The sequence below is a fragment of the Tamandua tetradactyla genome, chromosome 20 (assembly GCF_023851605.1).
Source record: "Tamandua tetradactyla isolate mTamTet1 chromosome 20, mTamTet1.pri, whole genome shotgun sequence".
NCBI classification, from domain to species: domain Eukaryota; kingdom Metazoa; phylum Chordata; class Mammalia; order Pilosa; family Myrmecophagidae; genus Tamandua; species Tamandua tetradactyla.
In genome coordinates this window covers 57,140,492-57,160,549 of record NC_135346.1, presented here as the reverse complement: position 1 = coordinate 57,160,549, position 20,058 = coordinate 57,140,492, and the positions used below count along the sequence as shown (strand labels likewise).

At 43.4% G+C, this 20,058-nt stretch overlaps 1 pseudogene; it reads right to left on the bottom strand.

The window, feature by feature from the left end:
• Window positions 1-17,887: 17,887 nt before the first annotated feature.
• On the bottom strand, window positions 17,888-18,555 carry LOC143664352 (B-cell lymphoma/leukemia 10 pseudogene; annotated as a pseudogene).
• Window positions 18,556-20,058: the final 1,503 nt, after the last annotated feature.

Genomic DNA, 20,058 nt, shown 5'->3' with positions numbered 1-20,058 from the left:
ATCACATATATGATTTTGTCATCTACTTTTTTTTAGCATAAGAATAGAATGGACATTTCCTCATATTTAAACAAACAGATATAAAAACCCTTTTTATCAGCGGTATACTTTCAGTAATAGTTACCTATTGCTGCATAACAAATGGCCACAAACTTAGCGGCTTAAAACAACACTCATTATTATCTTCCAGTTTCTGTTTGTCTAGTCACTAGATTGCAATCAAGACTGGGGCTCTTCCTGAAGGCTCAGTCAGGGAAGGATTTGCTTGCATGCTCACTTGCATAGTTGTCTACAGAATTCAGGTCCTTTTGAGTTGTTGGACCAAGGACTTCAGTGGCTCAGCTCCCTGCTGGGTGGGCATCCCCAACATGGCGACTCACTTCACCAAAGCCATCAAAGGGGAAAATCTGCTAGCAAGGCGGAAGATTTGGTCATTACATTTGGTCATGTAATCATAGAAGTGCTATCCCCCAACGTGGAGGCATTCTACTGGTTAGGAGCCAGTCATAGACCTTCTCCACACTCTGAGGGAGGACACCATACGTGGTGCGACCATTAGGTGGCAGGGGTCCTGGGGCCATGTTGGAGCCTATCTACCACCATGTCTCACTTAATGATTTTTTCATGGAAGAACTCCTAGCTTTTTCACTAATCTAAATAATGCCATTCGCTTTGAACTCAGTGTCTTTGTGAACTGTCCATGAATTCTGTTCAGAATATTCTTCAAAGTGAAATTTTTTAGATCTAAGGGCAAAATGAGGTTTATGAATAAGAGCGTTCATGAACTCTTGACCAAACATGTTCAACAACAGAGTGTGATTGTTGACCCTTTTCCACCACCCTCACCAACACTGAGCATTTAACAACCTATTAAATGTCTCAGTTGGCTAAAGCTTCCAAAATGCAATATACCAGAAATAAGTTGGCTTTTACAATGGGGATTTATTAGCTCACAAATTTACAGTTCTAAGACCATGAAAATGTCCGAATTAAGGCAGCAAGAGGGAGATACTTTCTCTGAAGAAGGCCGCTGGCATCCAGGGTTCCTCTGTCAGATAGCAAGGCATATGGCTGGTGCTTGCTGGTCCTTTGCTCCCGTGTTTTGTTGCTTTCAGCTACTGGTTCCGATGGCCTCCTCTCTAATCTTCTGTGTGTCCTCTCAGCTTCTCTGGGGCTTTTCTCTGTAAGCTCTCTGGGCTTTTTCTGTCTTTTATCTTGTTATAAAGGACTCCAGCAAAAGAATTAAGACTCACCTTGAATGAGGTGGGTTACACCTAATTAAAATAACCAAATAAAAAAGTCCCACCTATAATTGGTCTATACCCAACAGGAGTGGATTAAGAGAATATGGCATTTTCTGGGGTACATAACAGCTTCAGACCAGCACAAATGGTTGAAGTATCCTTGTGTTTTAATTTGCAATTGCAATTCTTTGTTTCTCAGTAAGTTTGAGTATATTTTCACGTACATCAGCTGCTTGTTTTGATCGTGACTTTTAGTTACCAGGAACAAAAACTAATTTGAACTAACACTAACTCAACAACAACAGAAAAAAGGGAAAGTAAAAGAAAAAAGGGGATATGGTGGTTTTTTTTAAGAACTTAGAGTGACTCTTTAAAAGATCACTGCCTGGCCTTGCGGGAAATGGAATGCCATCCATCCCAGTTCCCAGCTGTCATTCCTGTTATTTAGCCCCCTCTGGAGACCCAGAATGCCTTGCTCAGCCTCTCTCAGTCCATCTGCTTGATTTTCTTCTCCCCCCATCCTGATCAGCATCTCTACTCACTCAGAGGTGTAAGCTTCCTCAGAGATTTCCTTTAGCTTTTAAACTGAAATATTTATTATGAAAAACTGAATTAAAGGAGATGTGTGTGAAGTCAGATGTAACAGTATAATACCCACCCCAGTTGACACAGGTGTGGACAATTAAAACTTTGTTGTGCATCCTTCTAGGTTTTTCACCTTATGAATGATGATAAGGAGGAGGTTGAAGACAAGTGTCAGTTACTGAGCGTTTAGTATGTTCCTAGCAGTTTTCAAAGAGCATTACATGTTTCCAAATTCCTTACAACAACATTGAAAGAAGATACAATTTTTCTTCATTTTATAGATGAAAAAACAGAGGCATAGAGAGGTTAAGTAATTTGCCCAAATTTGCTAATATCATCAGAACCAGAATTCAAAACCAGGCAATTTGAATCTGAAACACGCAAACCCACTCCACAAATATTACTTTTTAAAAATATGGCTTTCTAAAAAATAAAAGATAATATCACACTGTTAATTTTCTGCATTTTTTTCTGCATGTAAAGATTTACCCCATTCTTTTTAATTGCGACATGGTATTTCATCACATGGATGAACTATACTTTTCTTTTAGACAGTCTCTTTTTGACGGACATTCAGTTGTTCCCAATTTATCCTTTTACCTCATTCCTTGTAATTCTTTCTGGCTTGAAGCTTTGATGTGAGAGCACTGACTCTGGCTTTATCCCAGAATGACCTTTTAGCTCAACCTTCCGCCAGCTGACCGTAAGCTCCGTGACTCATCCCTTCATTTGAGTTTTCGAGGGAAAGTAGCTGATGGGTCCTAGCCCAGCTAATGAGTGTTTATGGCCGCCCCTTCCAGAGGCAGGATGGAAGGCAGACACTTCAAAAGGGGCAATGCGTGGGACAAGCAAGTTGTCCCACATCCTCTCTCATTGAGTTCTCCTTTTGGAATTGCCTGTTCACATCCTTCACCCATGCAGCTGTTAGGGTGCTCTCCTTCTCCTCACTAATTTATAAGGGCAAACTTTGTCATATATTTTGGCAACTATATTTTCCTCAGTATGCCCCTTGCTTCCATGCCTTGTACTAGAAAGTTTTGCATGTCAATATAGTTAGATCTATGGATCTTTCCCTTATCATTGCTGACCAAGTCATGCTAAGAAAAGCTTTTCTCAATTCAAGATGAAGCGTTTTTATGGATTTTGTTTTTTATTTACATATCAAATCCATTCCAGATTTGTTTTTAACATCAAACTAATTATTTCTCAAGTAAGTTTACACAATGGATTGACAGAGCCATCCTTTTGCCACTGACCTGAGCATACCACTGTATGTGAGGTTATGAGCAGGCACATTGGAACTGGGCATTGCATTCTGGGCTCTTTTCTGTGAGTTGTTGGCTGGGTGATCTCCAGCCAATGACTTAATGTCTTTGGACTTATGTTTCCTCTTTTGTAAAAGGAAGACTGTCAAGATTCCTGATTCACAGGATTGCTGTGGAATGAAATGATGTGAAGCACCCAATAAATATCCTCATGATGTCTCTTTCCTAAATTGCTCCTCAATTTCAAGAACCTATACCTAATGGCAGGCTTTCACTGTTTCCCTCTGTCTGCTTCTGTTAAGAATCCCATCATTTACACCACCTAGTTTGTAGCACATATTAGCATCCAATACATGGTAAGTTTCTTGAGGACAGGGGTTGTGTCTGTATCCTTAGAACCTGATACATAGTAGGTGCTCAATAAAGATCCACTGGAAAAATGAACGAGTAGTGTCAGCTCCTCCTTATTTTATTTCCTGGGCACTTTCTTGGCGACTCTTGAGCATGTTTTCTTCCAAATTAATTTCAAGTAATTTGTCAAGATCTTCTCCCAAGTTTGAATGGGATTTTTATTGGCAATACAACAAATTAATGGGGTAATTTGAGAAGAGTCTACTTTAGAGCCCCAGGAACACAATCTGTGCCCTATTTACTCAGCCCTTCGTGGTTATGCTTTGCAAAGCTGTGTCGTTTCCCTGTTATGGGCTTTGCTTCTAAATTTATTCCTGGGTATTTTGCAGTTTTTCTTGCTCTTTTTTCTTCCTTGAATTTTTTATTTTAAAATAATTTCAAACTTACAGGATAGTTACAAAAATAATACAAAACCCACACAGAGAACTCCAAAATAGCCCCCACCCCAGATACCCAGATATAGCAATTTTAACATTTTGCCTTATTTATCGTATCATATTTTCTAGCCATCCACCAGCCAGCCAGCCCTCCCGTCCTCCCTTGCTCTCCTTCTCTGCCCTTATCACCTCTCTATCTCTATCATTTATCTACCTATCTATCTGTCTATCCGTCTCTATTTTCTAAATATTTCCCAGTAGGTTATATACATCACACCATTGAACATAATACTTTCATGTGCATGTCCCTAAAGCAAGAATATTCATTTATGTAACCACCTTAAGTACAGCTATCAAGTTCAAGAAATCTAACATAGATATCAAGCTCCAGTCTATATTCCAATGTTTCTGTGTTCCAATAACATCCTTCTGGGTGTTATTAGTTCCAGTTCAGAGTCCTGTATTCCATTTAATTGTCATTGTCTCTTTAGTTGCTTTCTCTCTTTCTTTTTTTTTTATATAAATTGTGGAAACCTATGCAAGATAAACTTTTCCAGCTCAATTCCTCCCAAGCAAACAATTCAATGAGTTTAATCACACTCACAATATTGTGCTACCCTCCCCACCGTTCATTTCCAGAACTTTCCTGACACCACTAATTTCTTGCTCTTTTGAAAGATGTGTTCATTTAGGATCTCGGGTTGGGTTTCTTCTTTCTGGCTTCAGAAGTCAAGAGCGTTGGCTTTAAAGTCCAGCAGACCTGGGTGTGAATCTATATCCTAAGCAGGTGATCCTGAGAAATCACCCAAGAACCCCAAGTCTCAGTTTCCTAATCTATGACCGAGAGGAATTATCATCTGCTCCAAGGGCTTGCTGCGAACATTAAATAAAACATCACAGATAAAGCTTGCAGAGTGGTGCCGGGTACAGTGTAAATATGCAGCAAATGTCTGGCTGCTATGACTATTTAGTGATATTACTGGACATAACTAGTTTATCACCCTAAGCAATGTACAAATACATGCTGGCTGTTTCGTAATTACTTTACACTAAAAGTACTTTTCGCTTCCCCTCACCCCGGTGGTAGCCAAGAGAACTTACTCTTTTTAAGAACAGATATGGTACTCAGGCTTTTGCCTTTCAGGTTTCTGAAGGCGAGGCTGAAGTTGGGTCTGAAGATATGGGAAATCCATAGAGTTGGGAAGCAGATTATGAGGGAAAGGGGAGAAAGGGGAGTTATTGCTTAATGGGCATGGAGTTTTTGCTTGTGGTGAGAAAATTAGTGATGAATGATAGGATGCACAAGGCTGAGACTATAATTAACCCCATTAAATTTACATGGGAAAGTGGTGAAAATGGGAAATTTTGAGTTGTACCTATGTGACCACAATTAAAAATTTAAGAGAGAGGGTTCTGGCCTTCCAGGAGTTTAAAGCAAGCAAGAAAGACAATACTAATATGTACATAATTGTCAAGAAAGTCAAGCTCGCATAGGATCACAGTCCAAGAATGCAAGACCCAGAGGAAGCGGAGGGCTGGGCTGGTTTCTGAGGTTCGATGTGAATGACCAAGAGCATTGAAAGCAAAGATACATTTCCGGAGGGGAAGTGTGTGTGTGTGTGTGGGGGGGGGGGGAGGATTTGAGAAGGTCTGTTTGATGGTTTGCAAGCTCTATGAATTCCAGAAGATCATGTCCTTAAAGCTAACCCATTCCTGTGGGTGCAAACCTATTGTGGGTAGGACCTTTTGATTAGGTTATTTTAGTTGAAGTGAGTTCCATGTGTGCCACTTACTGGAGTCCTGTATAAGGGGATGAAATTCAGAGAAAAAAGACAGAAAAGACAGAGAAAGAAACAGAAGCTGAGAGAGAAAGTGGCAGAAACAGAGAAGAAGCCGCTGAAGCCAAAAATCGGAAGCAATGAGACCCGTAATAGAAGGGAGAGAGCAGCAGAAGCAGCCACGTGCCTTGCCATGTGAGAGAGGAGTCCAGAGTCAGCAGCAGCTGGTCTTCAGGAAGAAGGTATTGCCTTGATGATGCCTAGATTCGAGCATTTTCTTGGCCTCAGAGCTGTAGGCTTGTAAATCCCCATTGGAAAAGCCAATCCATTTTACGGGATCTGCATTTCAGCAGCTTCTGCAAACTAAAACAGTCTGAGAACTGGTTTTGAAGGAGGAAAAAAAAGTGGGAAACCACAGACAGAACTAAAACCAGGAAAGCTGGTCACAGGTGTCATGTGCAATGACCTCTGCCTTGGGTAGGTCTTGGCACATAGGAGGTGCTCAGTAAAAGCTTATTGAATGAAAGAATGAATGAATAAGCATGTGTCCTTTTACACTTGCAACTCTGAGATTTCTTCATGCTCTGTCATTCCAGTCACATTCATAGCCCAGACATTTATTCACTCCGTCTATGTCTTTATTGAGCACCTACTGTATACTGTACCCTGGGCACTGGAAATGCAAAGAAATTAAGGACTGGTTTCCTGGGCACTGGAAATGCAAAGAAATTAAGGACTGGTTTTCTGGCCTCACATAGCTCACAGCCTAGAGAGGCACACCCAGAAATAGGCAACAAGAAAGAAGGGACCCAAGGGATCTGGGTGTTCTTGGAAGCCCTGTTTTATACCCTGTATAAACAAAGGAATCTATCTACATTTATTATCCAAGTTCATGGAACTCAAGTTCCCTATGCATTTTGGAGGTGCCCTCATTTATCTCATAGAAAAATAGGGTTCTAATACGTCAAACTGATTCTCCCTGAGAAATTCTTTTAGAATTCCCCTGAGAATCTCAACCTTGGGTCCAAGTTTCTTAAAATCTCTCTCTCTTGTGTTCTAATTCTAGCTCATGTCTTGCTCATAGAAAAGCATGAAGCTTCCCTGTCTGATTCTGCTCCATCCCAGCTCTATGGAGCTGGGTCTTCTCTTCTAATCCTCTACCTAAATTCTCCCAGCATAAGGAGTGGTTCTCTCTCCCCAAAGAGGGCCCTCAGATTCAGCTGGAATCCTCAAAAAAGATATCAGAAGAAAACGTCATATTTTGGATATATGCTATATGCCTAACATTGGGTTAAGCATGTTATTTATGTAAGTTCATTTCACCCTCCCAAGTACATAGGTTATCATCCTTGATTTACATATGAAGAAACTAGGGTTAAGCCTCTCTAAGTGGAAGGCCTGTGCTCATCGTGCATGCTAGGGAGTCACACACAGCTGCTCAGGCTGTGCACTGCACAACCCCAGGCAGTAGCATTTCTATGCTATACAAATTAGCTGGTATGAGCTAGCACCAAGATTTGAACCCAGGTCTTTCCAGCTCCACAGCCTTCGCCCTTAGCCACTGTGTTACATTCTACCTTGGTGGAGCAGAACTGAGAGGGACCTTAGAGGGCATCTTGCCCAGAGGTTGCAAGCTGGGGGGGGGGGGGGGGGTGAAGTGGGGGGTAGGGTGAGGGCCATATCCAGTACTTTTTTTGTTGTTATTGGGCATATTTGGAGTCAATATTTATGAATTAGAAGATTCACTTGAAAGTCCAGATTTTTGTCTTCTCCTGACGAATGAAACTCTGCCATGTTCTCACACGGCAGCATTTGGCTGGAACTGAGTGACATCATTTCCTTAGAGAGGGCTGACTTCTTTCGTTTTCACTGAAGTACCCACATCTCCCTTGGGTCTCATGTACCTCACTCATGTACATCACCTCTCTGGCTTCTGTAGGTGTTGGACTTGCTGCAAATATTCGACATGTGTATGTGAATACTTGGCTTCTGGACACTCACCAAACAAAACATGCCTCCAAGCCATTGCTCACACTGGTTCTTCCACCTGAAAGGTCCTTCTCCCTTTCTTGACCTGAGAAACTCTTACCCATCCTACTCATCAGCTATCAAGCCTCAACCAAGCCTTCCATGAATGCCTTTGAATGCCTTTCACCTAAGCATTGGGATGAATTATTCACATGTTCTTCACCAGACGATGGATTTCTCTAGGAAGACAGGGAATGTGCCTTTCTCCTGTTTCCCCTGTGCTTAGCATGGTGTCTGGACCATAATTGACACTAAGCAGTGTTTGTTACTTTCTTCTCCCCTTCCCTCTTCTCCCTCCACATGGAAAAACTGAGAAACCTAGAAGAAAGTGATTTGCAGCAGAGCACACGGTACAAACCATTCATTGAGTGGAAAGAGCCACTGATGACCATGCATTCCCACCCCTCATTTTACAGAATGGCTGTCCAAGGGGAAAAGGAGCTTGCTTAAGATCCCACCATTGGTCTTGTAACTTCTTATCGAGTGTTCTTGCCAACTCCACATATCTGAAGCCTTTGGTGACGTTCTTCTTGTATTCTATTTCCAAGCAGAGCCAGGGCGCTGTTCTCCATTTCCAGAATGTCTACTAACATGACTGGATTGGTACAGCCCTGGAAATGGAGACTTCTTGACATTCCTCAGTTCTCTTCTCTCCCGAAGCTAAAAGATGAATTTCCAGCTCAACCTATTTTGGAGTTGTTGACAGGAGGGCTCAGGGTTGGGTATCCCCTGTGGCCAGCCACTAGCCACTGCTTCCCTTATTAGTCTATCCTTGGTTCTGGTCCCAGGACCTCAAAGCACAGCTGCATTCCCCTGTGTGAAGGCTGTTCATAGACCCTGTGAGGTCCTGGCTTGCCGGCAGCCAGCCAAGGTTTGCATTGCTCATTCCCTTCTTAGATGGTCTGCAACTTCCTTCCTGAACCCTGTGTCTTTGACTTTTCCAGTGATCAGGAAGTGCTCCAGATGGCAATTGTCACTATTCTTATTGTTTTATTTCCTTTGGCGACAACCAAATTTTCTGGTCCCCATCTGATTTGCTTAACCATTCACTGAACACTTATCCTGTGACAAGCTTTAGAGTAGGGCTTAGAGTCCAAGGAGGAAGACAGAAAATAAGGAAATAGTTACAAATAAAGCAAATAAATGATACAAATAAATACAATAAAGCAAAATGGTTGCAACATGTGATGAGATCCTATGATAAGGGACATTGGACACGGAGAACATTGGGAGAATATGGAAGTGACATAAATGCTGCCACCCAAACTAGGCAAAGCTGTGCAGCCATTACAAAGGGTATCAACATCTTCAGGGACTGCTCTGGAGAGATGCTTAAGATAAGCTGTCATCAATGGCCATCAACCAAGGACCATGGGAACACATTTGTAACCCAAAGCTAGGTTTATTTAGTTTGCTGCAGCAATGGGGAAGAAACTGCAAGGGGGGAAATAAAGTGGGGGGGGGGGAAGCACCTCAGGGAATCACTGCAGTGTTCCATTAAGGAAGTTGGAAGTGTTTCTTTAGGTTTGACTTAGATGATTCTATGGAAGGCTTAATGAAGTGGTTTCTGAATTGGATGCTGTCAAGAAGAGGGGACAATTTGGTGGTGGAGTATCTTAAGGCATTTTATCTTGGAAGTAGTGAAACAGCGACAATCATTCATATTAGTCAGAGGAGGTATATTTTCTTTTTTTCTATTTTTTTTGTGTGTGTGGCTACAGAATGGCCTTGAGTCTTACTCAACCAAAACAAATGCATAAGGACCTCAGCTGAGCTCCATATCATAGGGACTTAGTTTATATTCTGTGAACGATGATTATGTTCAGATTGGAGCATCAAGTGTGACTGCCAGCAAAGTAATTTTTCCATCTATTACTTTCTTGTTGATAATAGGAAAGAGATTTTGTTTCATATTTGAGGAAGAAGAGATAGATAATTAGATGCAAATTTTTGGATAGATATATATGTATACTCACATACTTTTCCATATTTATTTATTTTCACGTATAGTTTTATGTATAAATTTATAACTATAATACAAGTATAAAATATAATGTAAGCATATAAAATATATAAATATGTCTCCATATGTATTTATTTATTTCCTTTGTACATAAAATAAAATAAGTAATTTATGAATAAGGCTTTTTTTATGTGTGGTTGATGGGTTTTGGCCCTTGTAACATTTTTAAGATCTGGAAATTACACATAAAAATGAGGATTTCTAGATTCTATTGAAAATTATTGGAGTATTTGATTACGTTGGGCCAATATCTGTTTAGAGCTGAAGATTGCTTCTCCCTTTAGACTTTCACCACTCCCTACCCTCCTCCCATCAACTTCACTCATTGAGATTACTTGCCAGGCTCTGTAGGCATTTGAATTTGCAACCCCTCTCTTAGTGGCTTGAAGTCCCTTGTAAAGCAAAGCTCTTAGGAGAAGTTAAGCCATTTTTTTTAAATGAAAATATACCAGGATCTTCTGGAATAAACCTCTAATTCCTGCTTCCTGATGTTTAAAATTCATATGTCTCATTGGGGTGTCTTTGACCTGGATCTGCCAGTAATCTCCAAGAAAGAATTCATCAGCTGGGAAGGAGGAGTCTTAGTTCATGATAAGAGCTAAGTTCATGTGGGTCTGAGGCTGGAAGTTCTCTGGACCCAAAAGATCTAGCTTGGGGAAGTGCTTCAGAAATAAGAGCTGAGTATAAGAATGTAGCACAAGAGAGCCAGAATGTGCTGCCAGCCTTGGGGCACAACTGCCATATCATCAGGATCTGATCATGCAGAGTGCATTACTGGAGTGGACAAATGTCCACAGGGCTGTGCAAGACCAGTGTTTGACAGCGGCACCTTGTGGCAATAACAGAAGCAGCAGCCCTGGTATTGATTACATGCTCCATTTCATTCTTCTGCTGGTGTTCAAAAGCTCCACTTCAACTTCCCATGGGACTAAGAAAGCTTTCAGCATCTTTGGACAACTCGGGGGGTGAGAAAAGGGCTCTGAAGATCATGCAGATGGGAGAAAAATTACAAAGAAACTTCCCAAGTTGGTGAAATCGGTAATCACCATTACTAGACTTATTTCCAAGCAGCCTTCAGCAAGCAGACCCTATGAAGATCCTGAACAGGTAGGCCGTGGTTTTAGGCCTTACAGATCCCTTTCCTTCCCAGCAGGTGGGTGACCCACCTAAGACCTGTGACAAGTGCTACTTCCCTCTGGCCTCTTTCTCAACTGAGCACAGCCCTGTGAGGACCAGCTTTTACCTACCCCTCTGACTTCATCTCATAGCACTTGGCTTCTTCTGCCTCCTCCAGTGACACCAGTCTTCTTGCTGTTTTATGGACATGTTAAACTCATTCCTACCACAGGGCCCTTTCACTGCCTGCTCTCTTGGCCTGAAATGCTCTTCCCAGAGCTCTTAATATTGCTAGATTTTTCTCATCATTTAGATCTCCCCAGACCCACCCTCCAAATGAATAGCCTTTATGCCCTCTGTCACTCTCTATCCATTTGCCCTGTCTTATTTTCTTCATAGCCGATGCCACTCTCTGAAATGATCTTGTTTGATATTTAGTGCCCATTTATTGTTGCTCTCTGTCCCTTAGAATGCAAGCTCCATATTTGTCTCTCTCAAATGAGCTCAATAATTATTTACTGAATCAATAGTGATGGTTTTAGCCTTTTCACTGACAGCCAGTCCCCAGCTGTCCATGACCCTGAGAGACCTGGGGTGGGGGTGGGGGTGGAGGAGGCAGCTGTGTTGTGCAGGGGGCAGTAGTGAACTTGGAGTCATTTTCATCTCAGCCACTTTTTAGCTGGGTTCCTGTTCTCCAAAAGTGTGTATTAACTAACCATACAGGATGCTGGGGGAAGTCCATATTTTTGTGTGTTTGTGAAATCTGGAGGGGTAGGGCGCATGCGCTAGCGGCTTCCAGAAACAGAGGGAGAGAAAAAACAGCAACAACAAAAAAGTCAATTTCCTGTTAACTCCGTGGGCACAGAACCAAGAGGCTCCCCTGGGCTGGCCCTACCTTCCTGGAAGACTGGGGTGAGTTTGGTACTTACGGAAACTTCTAAGAGCCATTGAAGGACATGGTCCTGGAGGTCCCTGAGGAGCAGAAGTGGGAAGGCCCCTGAGTGTGGAGCAGGCTGGTGAGCTGGGCCATGCCTGGAAGGCCGGGAGCTGGAAATGGGAGCAGCCTGGGCTGAAGGTCTGGGTCGGAACATCCCAGGAGGTTGGGAGTGAGGCCACTCAGAAAACAGGTTTCTCTTCTCATCTCCCAAGTCTCATTTCTTGCTTCTGTTCTGGGAAGCCTTGCCTAACTCCCTTTGGCAGAATCAGCAGTTCCTTCTTAGGTGCTCCCACTGAATATGGTCCTGAGTTGGACGTTTTCATGAGCCAAGAACTGTAAATTGTAAGCTAATAAATCCCCATTGTAAAACCAACCCATTTCTGGTATTTTGCATTTTGGTAGCTTTAGGAAACCATACAACATGGGTGCTTCTTTCTTGCTTTGGAGAGCAGGGGTCATGTATTTCCATTTCCATGTCCCCAGCTCCTTTCACCTAAAATGGATACTGAATAATAGTCAAATTCATAAAATAAAAATAAAACTTGCCTGGTGGGATTCCTATGAACAGACGCACAATTGTCCCTCTGCCCATGAAACTTTCCACTATAAACTTATATTAGGACTAGCAATGGGTTTGGAGTTCTGTCCGCTTCAGAGAAGTTATTTCCTTTCTTTCAGGCAGCAAGAGTCAACAGAAGGATAATAGAGGGAGACGAACATCCATTGAGCTCTTAAATTCACATATATTAGCTCATTTATGTTCACAGCAACCATTTTCTGTGATTGACAGAGGCAGCAACTAATGTTCTAAGAGGTGGGGAAGCTAGGATTTGAACCCAGGTTTAGAGAGGGCCAGAGCCCAGACTCATCTTAAATGCCTTGGTGTGCCTGGGAAAATTATAGAACTCCCCCCCAGGATTGTAATAGGATCAAATTCAGTGATAGTAAGTTCAAATGATCTTCCCTTGCTCCAAGGTGTGTGGGGAGAATCCTCTCAATTCTTTAGCAGGAGCCTAAGCAGATCCAAGACACAAAAGGTAAAGATGGGATGGTGTGTGGTTAAGTACAAGGGCTCACTTGGCCAGGTTATAGTGTCCAGTTGTCTGATTAAGCAAGCACTGGCCTGATTATTACTGGACTTATATAGTATCTCATGGATTTAAATAATCAGTCAATCAGTTGCATCTATGGCTGATTGCATCTATAATCAATACAGGAGATTGTCTTCAGCAATGGAAGAGGTCTCATCTAATCAGATGAAGGCCTGAAAAGGAGAACTGATGCTTTCAGCAGTCAAAAAGGAGAATGTCTAGCTCTACTTCAGCCAGCTACCTTCTCCTGGGGAATTCATCACAACCTTCATCTGAGTTCTCAACCTGCCCTACGGAATTCAGACTTGCCCACCCCCATGCTCCCGTGAACCGATTCCTATAATAAATGGCATAATAGTAACGAATATATGTTTTATCGATTCTGTTTCTCTGGAGAACCCTGACCATCACTGGGGATAGTTAGGCAGATTTGTGGGCCGTTCCCTCAGTGAAAGGAGGTGCTGGGTGCTGGTTGTTCTGCCGAAGGGCACTGCTTCTTGTCAGCGCTTGAGGACTGATTGGTGGAGCTGCAGGTCTCCCTGTGAGCTGGACTTATCAGCCTTAGAAGGGCATCAGCCTCACCAGGGCACTCCCCCTGAACACATGCAAAATGTCGCCTTAGGAGGCCTGAGAAGGAACCCCCAGTGCCGGTCCTCAGTGGCCTGGACTTTGATGGGCAAATCTCCCCGTTATCTTCCAGTGGTGCCCCACCCCCCCCAGTGTCTGCAGTCACAGCACGTCAACACTGTTTTTTCCCCTCCACATCCCCTCCACTGCAGCCTTCCCACTTGCCTCAGCAGGGTTTCTCAAAACTCACTTTGATCCGCTTTGTCCCCTATTAAAGCCCATTCAAAGTCTTTTTTTTTTTTTCCTGGGCAAGACAGGTGTGCGGAAGCCTGGGGCCCAGTGCTGGCCCATGGTGCACCTGCCATGGACCCCTGTTGCCACTGTGCAAAAGGGACCCAGCTGCGCGATGCCTGAAGCTACTGCCCACACACACATGTGTGCACTCGCATTCGTCTGTGCCACTCGCCGACACACACCATAAACATAAACACGCATATGCATGGGGGCACAGGACATACTTGAATGTGCACACATATACACTCCTACATGCACACATACACACACACACACACTCACATGCACACACATGGCCCTCACCAGCCCTACAGGGCCCCAGCTGTTTCCTCAGGCTCTGCTACCCCTGCTGGGAGCTACTTGCTCCACCCTGGACCCAGCTGTTTTGATTTGCTAAAACTGCCAGAATGCAGCAGACCAGAAATGGATGGACTTTTATAAAGGGGATTTATTAAGTTACAATTCTAAGGCGATGGATGTACAAATTAAGGCACCAATAAGAGGATACCCTCTTGGAAGAAAAGCTTCTGGCATCCGGGATGCTACAGCATGCAAAGGCACATGGCCATGTCCACTGATCCTTCTCTTCAAAATATCTCTGTGAGTGTTTTCTTTCTCTCTTAGTTTCTCTGGGATCTGGAGTCTCTCAAAAATATCTCTCCCTTAAAGGACTCCGGTAAGCAGATTAAGACCCACCCTCAATGAGCAGAGTCACATCTCCATGGAAACAACGTAATCAAAGTTCCCACCCAACAACAGGTCTGCCCCCACAAGATTGGATTAAAAGAGCATGGATTCCAACCAGCACACTGGCTGACCAGGCTGTGGAGTCCATGCAGGGTCACTGACGATCTGTGCTCATGGCTAGGTCTGCAGTCTCTGTTTCTTGCCCATTTTAGCAATGAATATGCTGTGGTTGGGGCCCAACAGAGGATGTGGTGGTCCATGCCTATGGAAGCGGGGCTGCCTGCACGCCCCCTCCTTCCACTGCTCCGAAGGGTCCCTGCAGATACAGTCCAATCTATAAGCATTTTGCTAGGACTTTGTTATGATTCGAATTTTCGCCCCTCCCGCTCCCCCAACCAAAAGGATATGTTCAAGTCCTAACGCCTCCGTGTGAATGTGACCTTATTTGGAAAAAGGACTAATGCAGCTAGAATTAGTTACATTAAAATGAGACTACATGAGGGTGCACGGGTGGTTCAGTGGTAGAATGTTTGCTTTCCATGTGGGAGACCAGGTTCGATTCCCGGACCGTGCACCCCCACCCCCGCAAAAAAAAGACTCTATAAGTGTAGAGTGGGCCCTCAGTGTAATATAATTGGTGTCCTTATGACAGGAGAAAGGGACACAGGCCATGCGACGACTGAGGCGGAGGTTCAGGCACTGCAGCTGCAAACCAAGGAACACCAAGAGTTGGCAGCAAACACCAAAGCAGGAAGAGGCCAACACCTCGAATGTGGACTTCTGGCCTCCAAAACCTGTGACTAGACATTTCTGATGTTTTAAGCCACCCAGTTTGTGGTACTTTGCTATGGCAGTCCTAGGAAACTAAGACATGGTCCTTTTCCCAGGACCTACCTCTGTCTTCTCTTCCCCAAACCTGCCAGGTAAGGACTCTTAGCAACGGTCTGAGTATCCTGTGATTGTGGATAGTCAAGCAAAAGCTGGTGGGGGTGGAAGGCTTCCTTAGCATCTCTGGGGTCTGCAGTTGCAGGATCCCCCTTCTTTCTGATACTGGTAAGCTCTGCAGAGGGAACAGCATGGGCTTCCCCTTGGAAGCCGTGTGACAGGACAAGCCATTCACCCACCTTCCTGAGTCTCCATTCCCTCTCTATACAACAAGGATGTTGACACAAACTCACAGGATTCTTTGAGGACGAAATAAGAGAAAGTTTTAGAATCTCTGACACAATGCTGGGCACATACATGCAGTTGTTGCTCTGCCATTTGAACCAAAAGTAGGTCCACCACCTTTGCAGGTGCCCCAGGCTGTGAACAGTAATGGAAACATGTGATGATAGGCTGGAGGTCCACTGCCCCACTGGGAGGGCAACTCCAGCCCCAGCCACCTTCTCTCCATATTTCCGTGTTCCTGACATTTGGATTTGCTATGCCCCAAACACTCTCTACCTCCTAGCCTTTGCTTATTCTGTTCCACCCACACAACACATCCTTTCCTCCATATTTATTCACATGCTCATTTAACATTATTTACCAATTTTCTGGACCCTGACTGTGTGTACAGCACTGTTCAAGGAGCTAGGAATACAACTGAGGACAAAACAAACCATCAATGTCACAGAGCTTGCATTCGAATTGGAAGAGAAGTAAACAAAGTAAAAACAGGTGACGAATTGTGTGAAATACTCTAAACGGCATAAGCCATGGTGTCTGGATAGAATTAGAGGTGGGGTGGGACGGGGCTGCTTTGGCAAAACTCAGGCAGCAGCTCTGGCTAAATGAACACTGATTAGTGAAAGGTTTAGGAGGCGAAAGGGTGAGAAAGAAGGAAGGTAGACGGGGAAATTTAAAGCGGGCAGGTTTATTTGTACACTCCCGGCCAGAGCTCACCAAACCCAACATGGAGGGAGGTGAATCAGCACCTGGGTGATGGCGTGGGCAGCTTTTAAGGAAGCAGGTCAGGTGACGTCCGGAAGGGGCGGCCCTCCGGAAGTCAGGTGCCTGGAAGGGGCGGTTCCGGAAGTCATGTCATCCAGAAGGGGCGGTTCCGGAAGTCGTGTTGGGAGGGGTGACACAGCCTCTGCAGCTCCAGTTGCAGTGCCCTTCTCGGTTCCCCCGACCTAACAATTAGGAACTGGGAAGCACTTGCTGGATCAACTGGATCGGAGAAAAAGACTCAAAAACAGAGCAGGGCCCAAGGGAGACTTAGGAGAACCGCCAGCCAGGATCTGTGTGACCCCCTGACTGTTGCATAGCTGGCTCTGGATTTGATTGCTGTCACCACTGAGAACAACTTCTTTTTTTATTTCTAGCTTTAAAAACTTTTTATTGGTAAATTTTATTTCATTTTCATTGGCAAATTTCCATTTCGGCTTTTTGCAATTATTAAGAGAAATATATATACGACTGATATTAGGAAACAGGTAGAGTTATAATTTAAAAGAAAAGAGCGTAAGATTTATACATTCATAAGCTTAGTTCAATTCTGTTACACAACAAAAAAAATTCTGTTCAAATTACATAACAGGTAATGGCCTGCTCGTTCCAAATAGCATTAGAAACAGAACTGTGATCCAAAAAACACCCAGTTTGTTCTAGTTATTTCAACTGCATCGTGGTCCTCATTAAAAGAGAATGAAAAATACAGAAAAAATATTTTTAAAAATCTTGTTGAATTGCATGTGATAACTGGGATTTACATCAAGATATTTTTCTTGAGGAATGAAAATGATAAAGCAAAGAAGCTGAAAATCATAAGAAAGTAGTATTAATTAGTGAAGTTAATAAGAAATAAATTTTGACAAACTGAGATTCCAGGTGGACTGGACTCCACCAGGTAGGTGTTCTTCCAGCATTAGAAGGGGACTCCGCAGTGCCTGCAAACCTTGTAAAGTGGCAAATGTGTTCTTTTTTTGTAAATAGGCAGTTTTTCCATCAGTGACTGGTGGCTGGCTTTCTTACTGAAGAGAAACAACTTAATCCTGAAACTTCACTGCTGGGTGGTCGGAAAGGACTATTACGCCCTGAAAAGTTCTAGCACAAATGCACTGAAAAGAAACATTATTTTAGCCTAAGAGTTTATACTCCAATAGAAAACTGCTCCCTACTCAAATTAGTCTTAAACCATAAAATATTTTAAAACACACCCTGAAAACAATAAAATACTCTGAAAATGAGAAAGTAGAAAATATTGAAAAGCATATGATCAACATGATTTCCATTTAGCTATCCTAAGTATGCATCTTTAATCCTAAAAAATTTTATTTACAAAGGATGCTAATATGTTTTAAAATACATTACAGAGGGTGCATGGACAGTTTAGAGGTTAGAATGCCCGCCTTTCATGTGGGAGAACTGGGTTCAATTCTAGGACCATGCACTCCCCCAAAAATACATTACAGAGAGTTTATAAAAAGATTCATATCCTAAAAACATTTTTTGCTGTTATTTAAAACAAAGAATTAAAAAGCAAAATCAACTGTCACTGTCAAGAAAGAGCACGTGATCTGAAGGGAAGAAACATCTCACGAGAGTTTCTGAAAGTTCCTTCTTTTTTTCTACCTGCAGCTCTGAGCCCCAGGGTCCCAGGTCTAGAAAGCGTAATTGAAAAAAATACGGTATTTTCGGTTGTGCCTCCTTCTCAAACAAGTAAACTCAGAAAGAAATCAGCAGAGTAAAAGGGGCCATGCGGAATTCTCCTGCATGATCCATCACAGCAGATCCTCTGAGGTTTTCAGAGAAATTACTCTTGTCTGAATTTGATCTAGAGAGGTTGCTTGTGGCTGCGTCCGGAAAAAGAGTCATAGCTGCTGCATCTTAGTCCTTTCAGATGTTCTAGTTTTATCATCTCAGTTTAAGCACTTCATCTGTAATTTTCTGTATCAGAAAGTTGTGTGTTTTTCCTCACAGAATAGGCTCAACCAGTGTCTTTAGTCCTTTGTGGTTTTCTTGTAAGTAGTCTAAGAATTTTCCAGCCCTTTTTCTACTTGGCAAGAAATGTCTTCCCTACTGGGCTTTTTTTTTTTTTTTTTTGCACAGAGATGATTAGAATGTCTCTCAGGTATGATTTTTTTTTTTTTCACACAGGTACACACGCAAATTTTCTAGAACGTCCTTCTTCACTTCAGCCAGGTCCTCCCTGGAGAGGGACAGCATGACTGCCACTGCAGGGACTGGAGATGGCTCTTCTTTTGGGTCCGGGAGCTGGGCCTGAGCTGCCCCTCCCAGACCAGGGGGCTTGGGTCTCCGAGAAGAGGGGAGAAAGGGAGGCGGAGCGGGTCTGGAAGAAGAAAGCTGCCTCTTAGCAAGCAGTGGCTCCAGGTGAAACTGTAGTGCTTCTGGCTCTGCCTCTGGGGCCGAAGGCACCTCCTGAGAACAATTTCTGTTTCATTGAAGTGGCTGAGACTTGGTTACATTCCCATTGCATAATTTCCAGGGATCATGAGAGAAAGGATATCTGCCCTTCTTTGTCCCTCCTGGCCTGATGCTGAGTAGCCAAGGAAACGTAAGTGTCTAAGTCAGTAACATCTGATTTGAGATATCAATGATGAAGAGTTAGTCCTGCAAAAATTGCGGGTGGGGGAAGCATTCCAGGCAAAGGGGACCAGCAAGTGTAAAGGCCTAGGGGCAGACTGAGCTTGAGGAATTCTAGGAACAGAAAGAAGGCCATGTGGGGGAAGCGCATGGAGCAAGGGAGAGACAGAAGGAGAGCTGGGGAGGGACAGCTGCCTTTCTTTACAGTGATGGACCCTGCCACAAAGTCCTTCACCTTCCTAAATACGGGAGAGGTTTTTCAGTACTGAATTTTCTCCTTATCTGTGTTGCCTTCTGCCATTGTCAGGAACATGTGTCAACTTGGCCAAGTTGTGGTACCTGTTTATCTGGTTGGGCAAGTGCTGGCCTGTCTGTTGCAATGAGGACATTTCATAGAATTAGATCATGATCATGTCAGCTGCATCCACAGCTGATTCCATTTGTAATCAGCCAGAGGGGAGTGTCTTCTACAATGAGTGATGCTTAATCTAATCATGGGAAGCCTTTTAAGGAGGACTCAAAGGAGATAGGTTCCACTCCTGCTTCAGCTGGTGAGCCTCTCCTGTGGGGTTCATCCAGACCATCCATCAGAGTCGTCGGCTTCACAGCCTGCCCTGCGGATTTTCGACTCTGCATTCCTGTGGTCACGTGAGACACTTTTATAGATTTTATATTTGCAAGTGTTCCCTATTGATTCTGTTTCTCTAGAGAACCCTAACTAATACACCCTCTCTCACGACACCACATCCTCTCTGCCTGATCTGGGAGTTATTTATGGGCACACTTGACTGTGAGCCTCCAGGGGCAAAGACTGGGTTATATTTTTATCTCTGTGAACTAGTGCCCAAAGACAGCTTAGCACAGGAATGGTCTCAGGATTGGGTGAATTAGTTAAGCAGCTGTCCACAACAGGAGCAAAGAGTGTTAATGATGCTGGGACTGATGTCCCAGAACCCTAATTTTTCTGGATTGAAAGTAAATAGTGCACCATATAAGCAATCAGAGTGCTAGTCTGGGTGTGGCTTGATAGAAAGCTACAAGTTTTATTCTCATTGCTCAGAGTTTGGTTGTCATATTCACCCCCAATCTCAGACACTTCAGATCAGTGGAAGACATCGCAGGTTG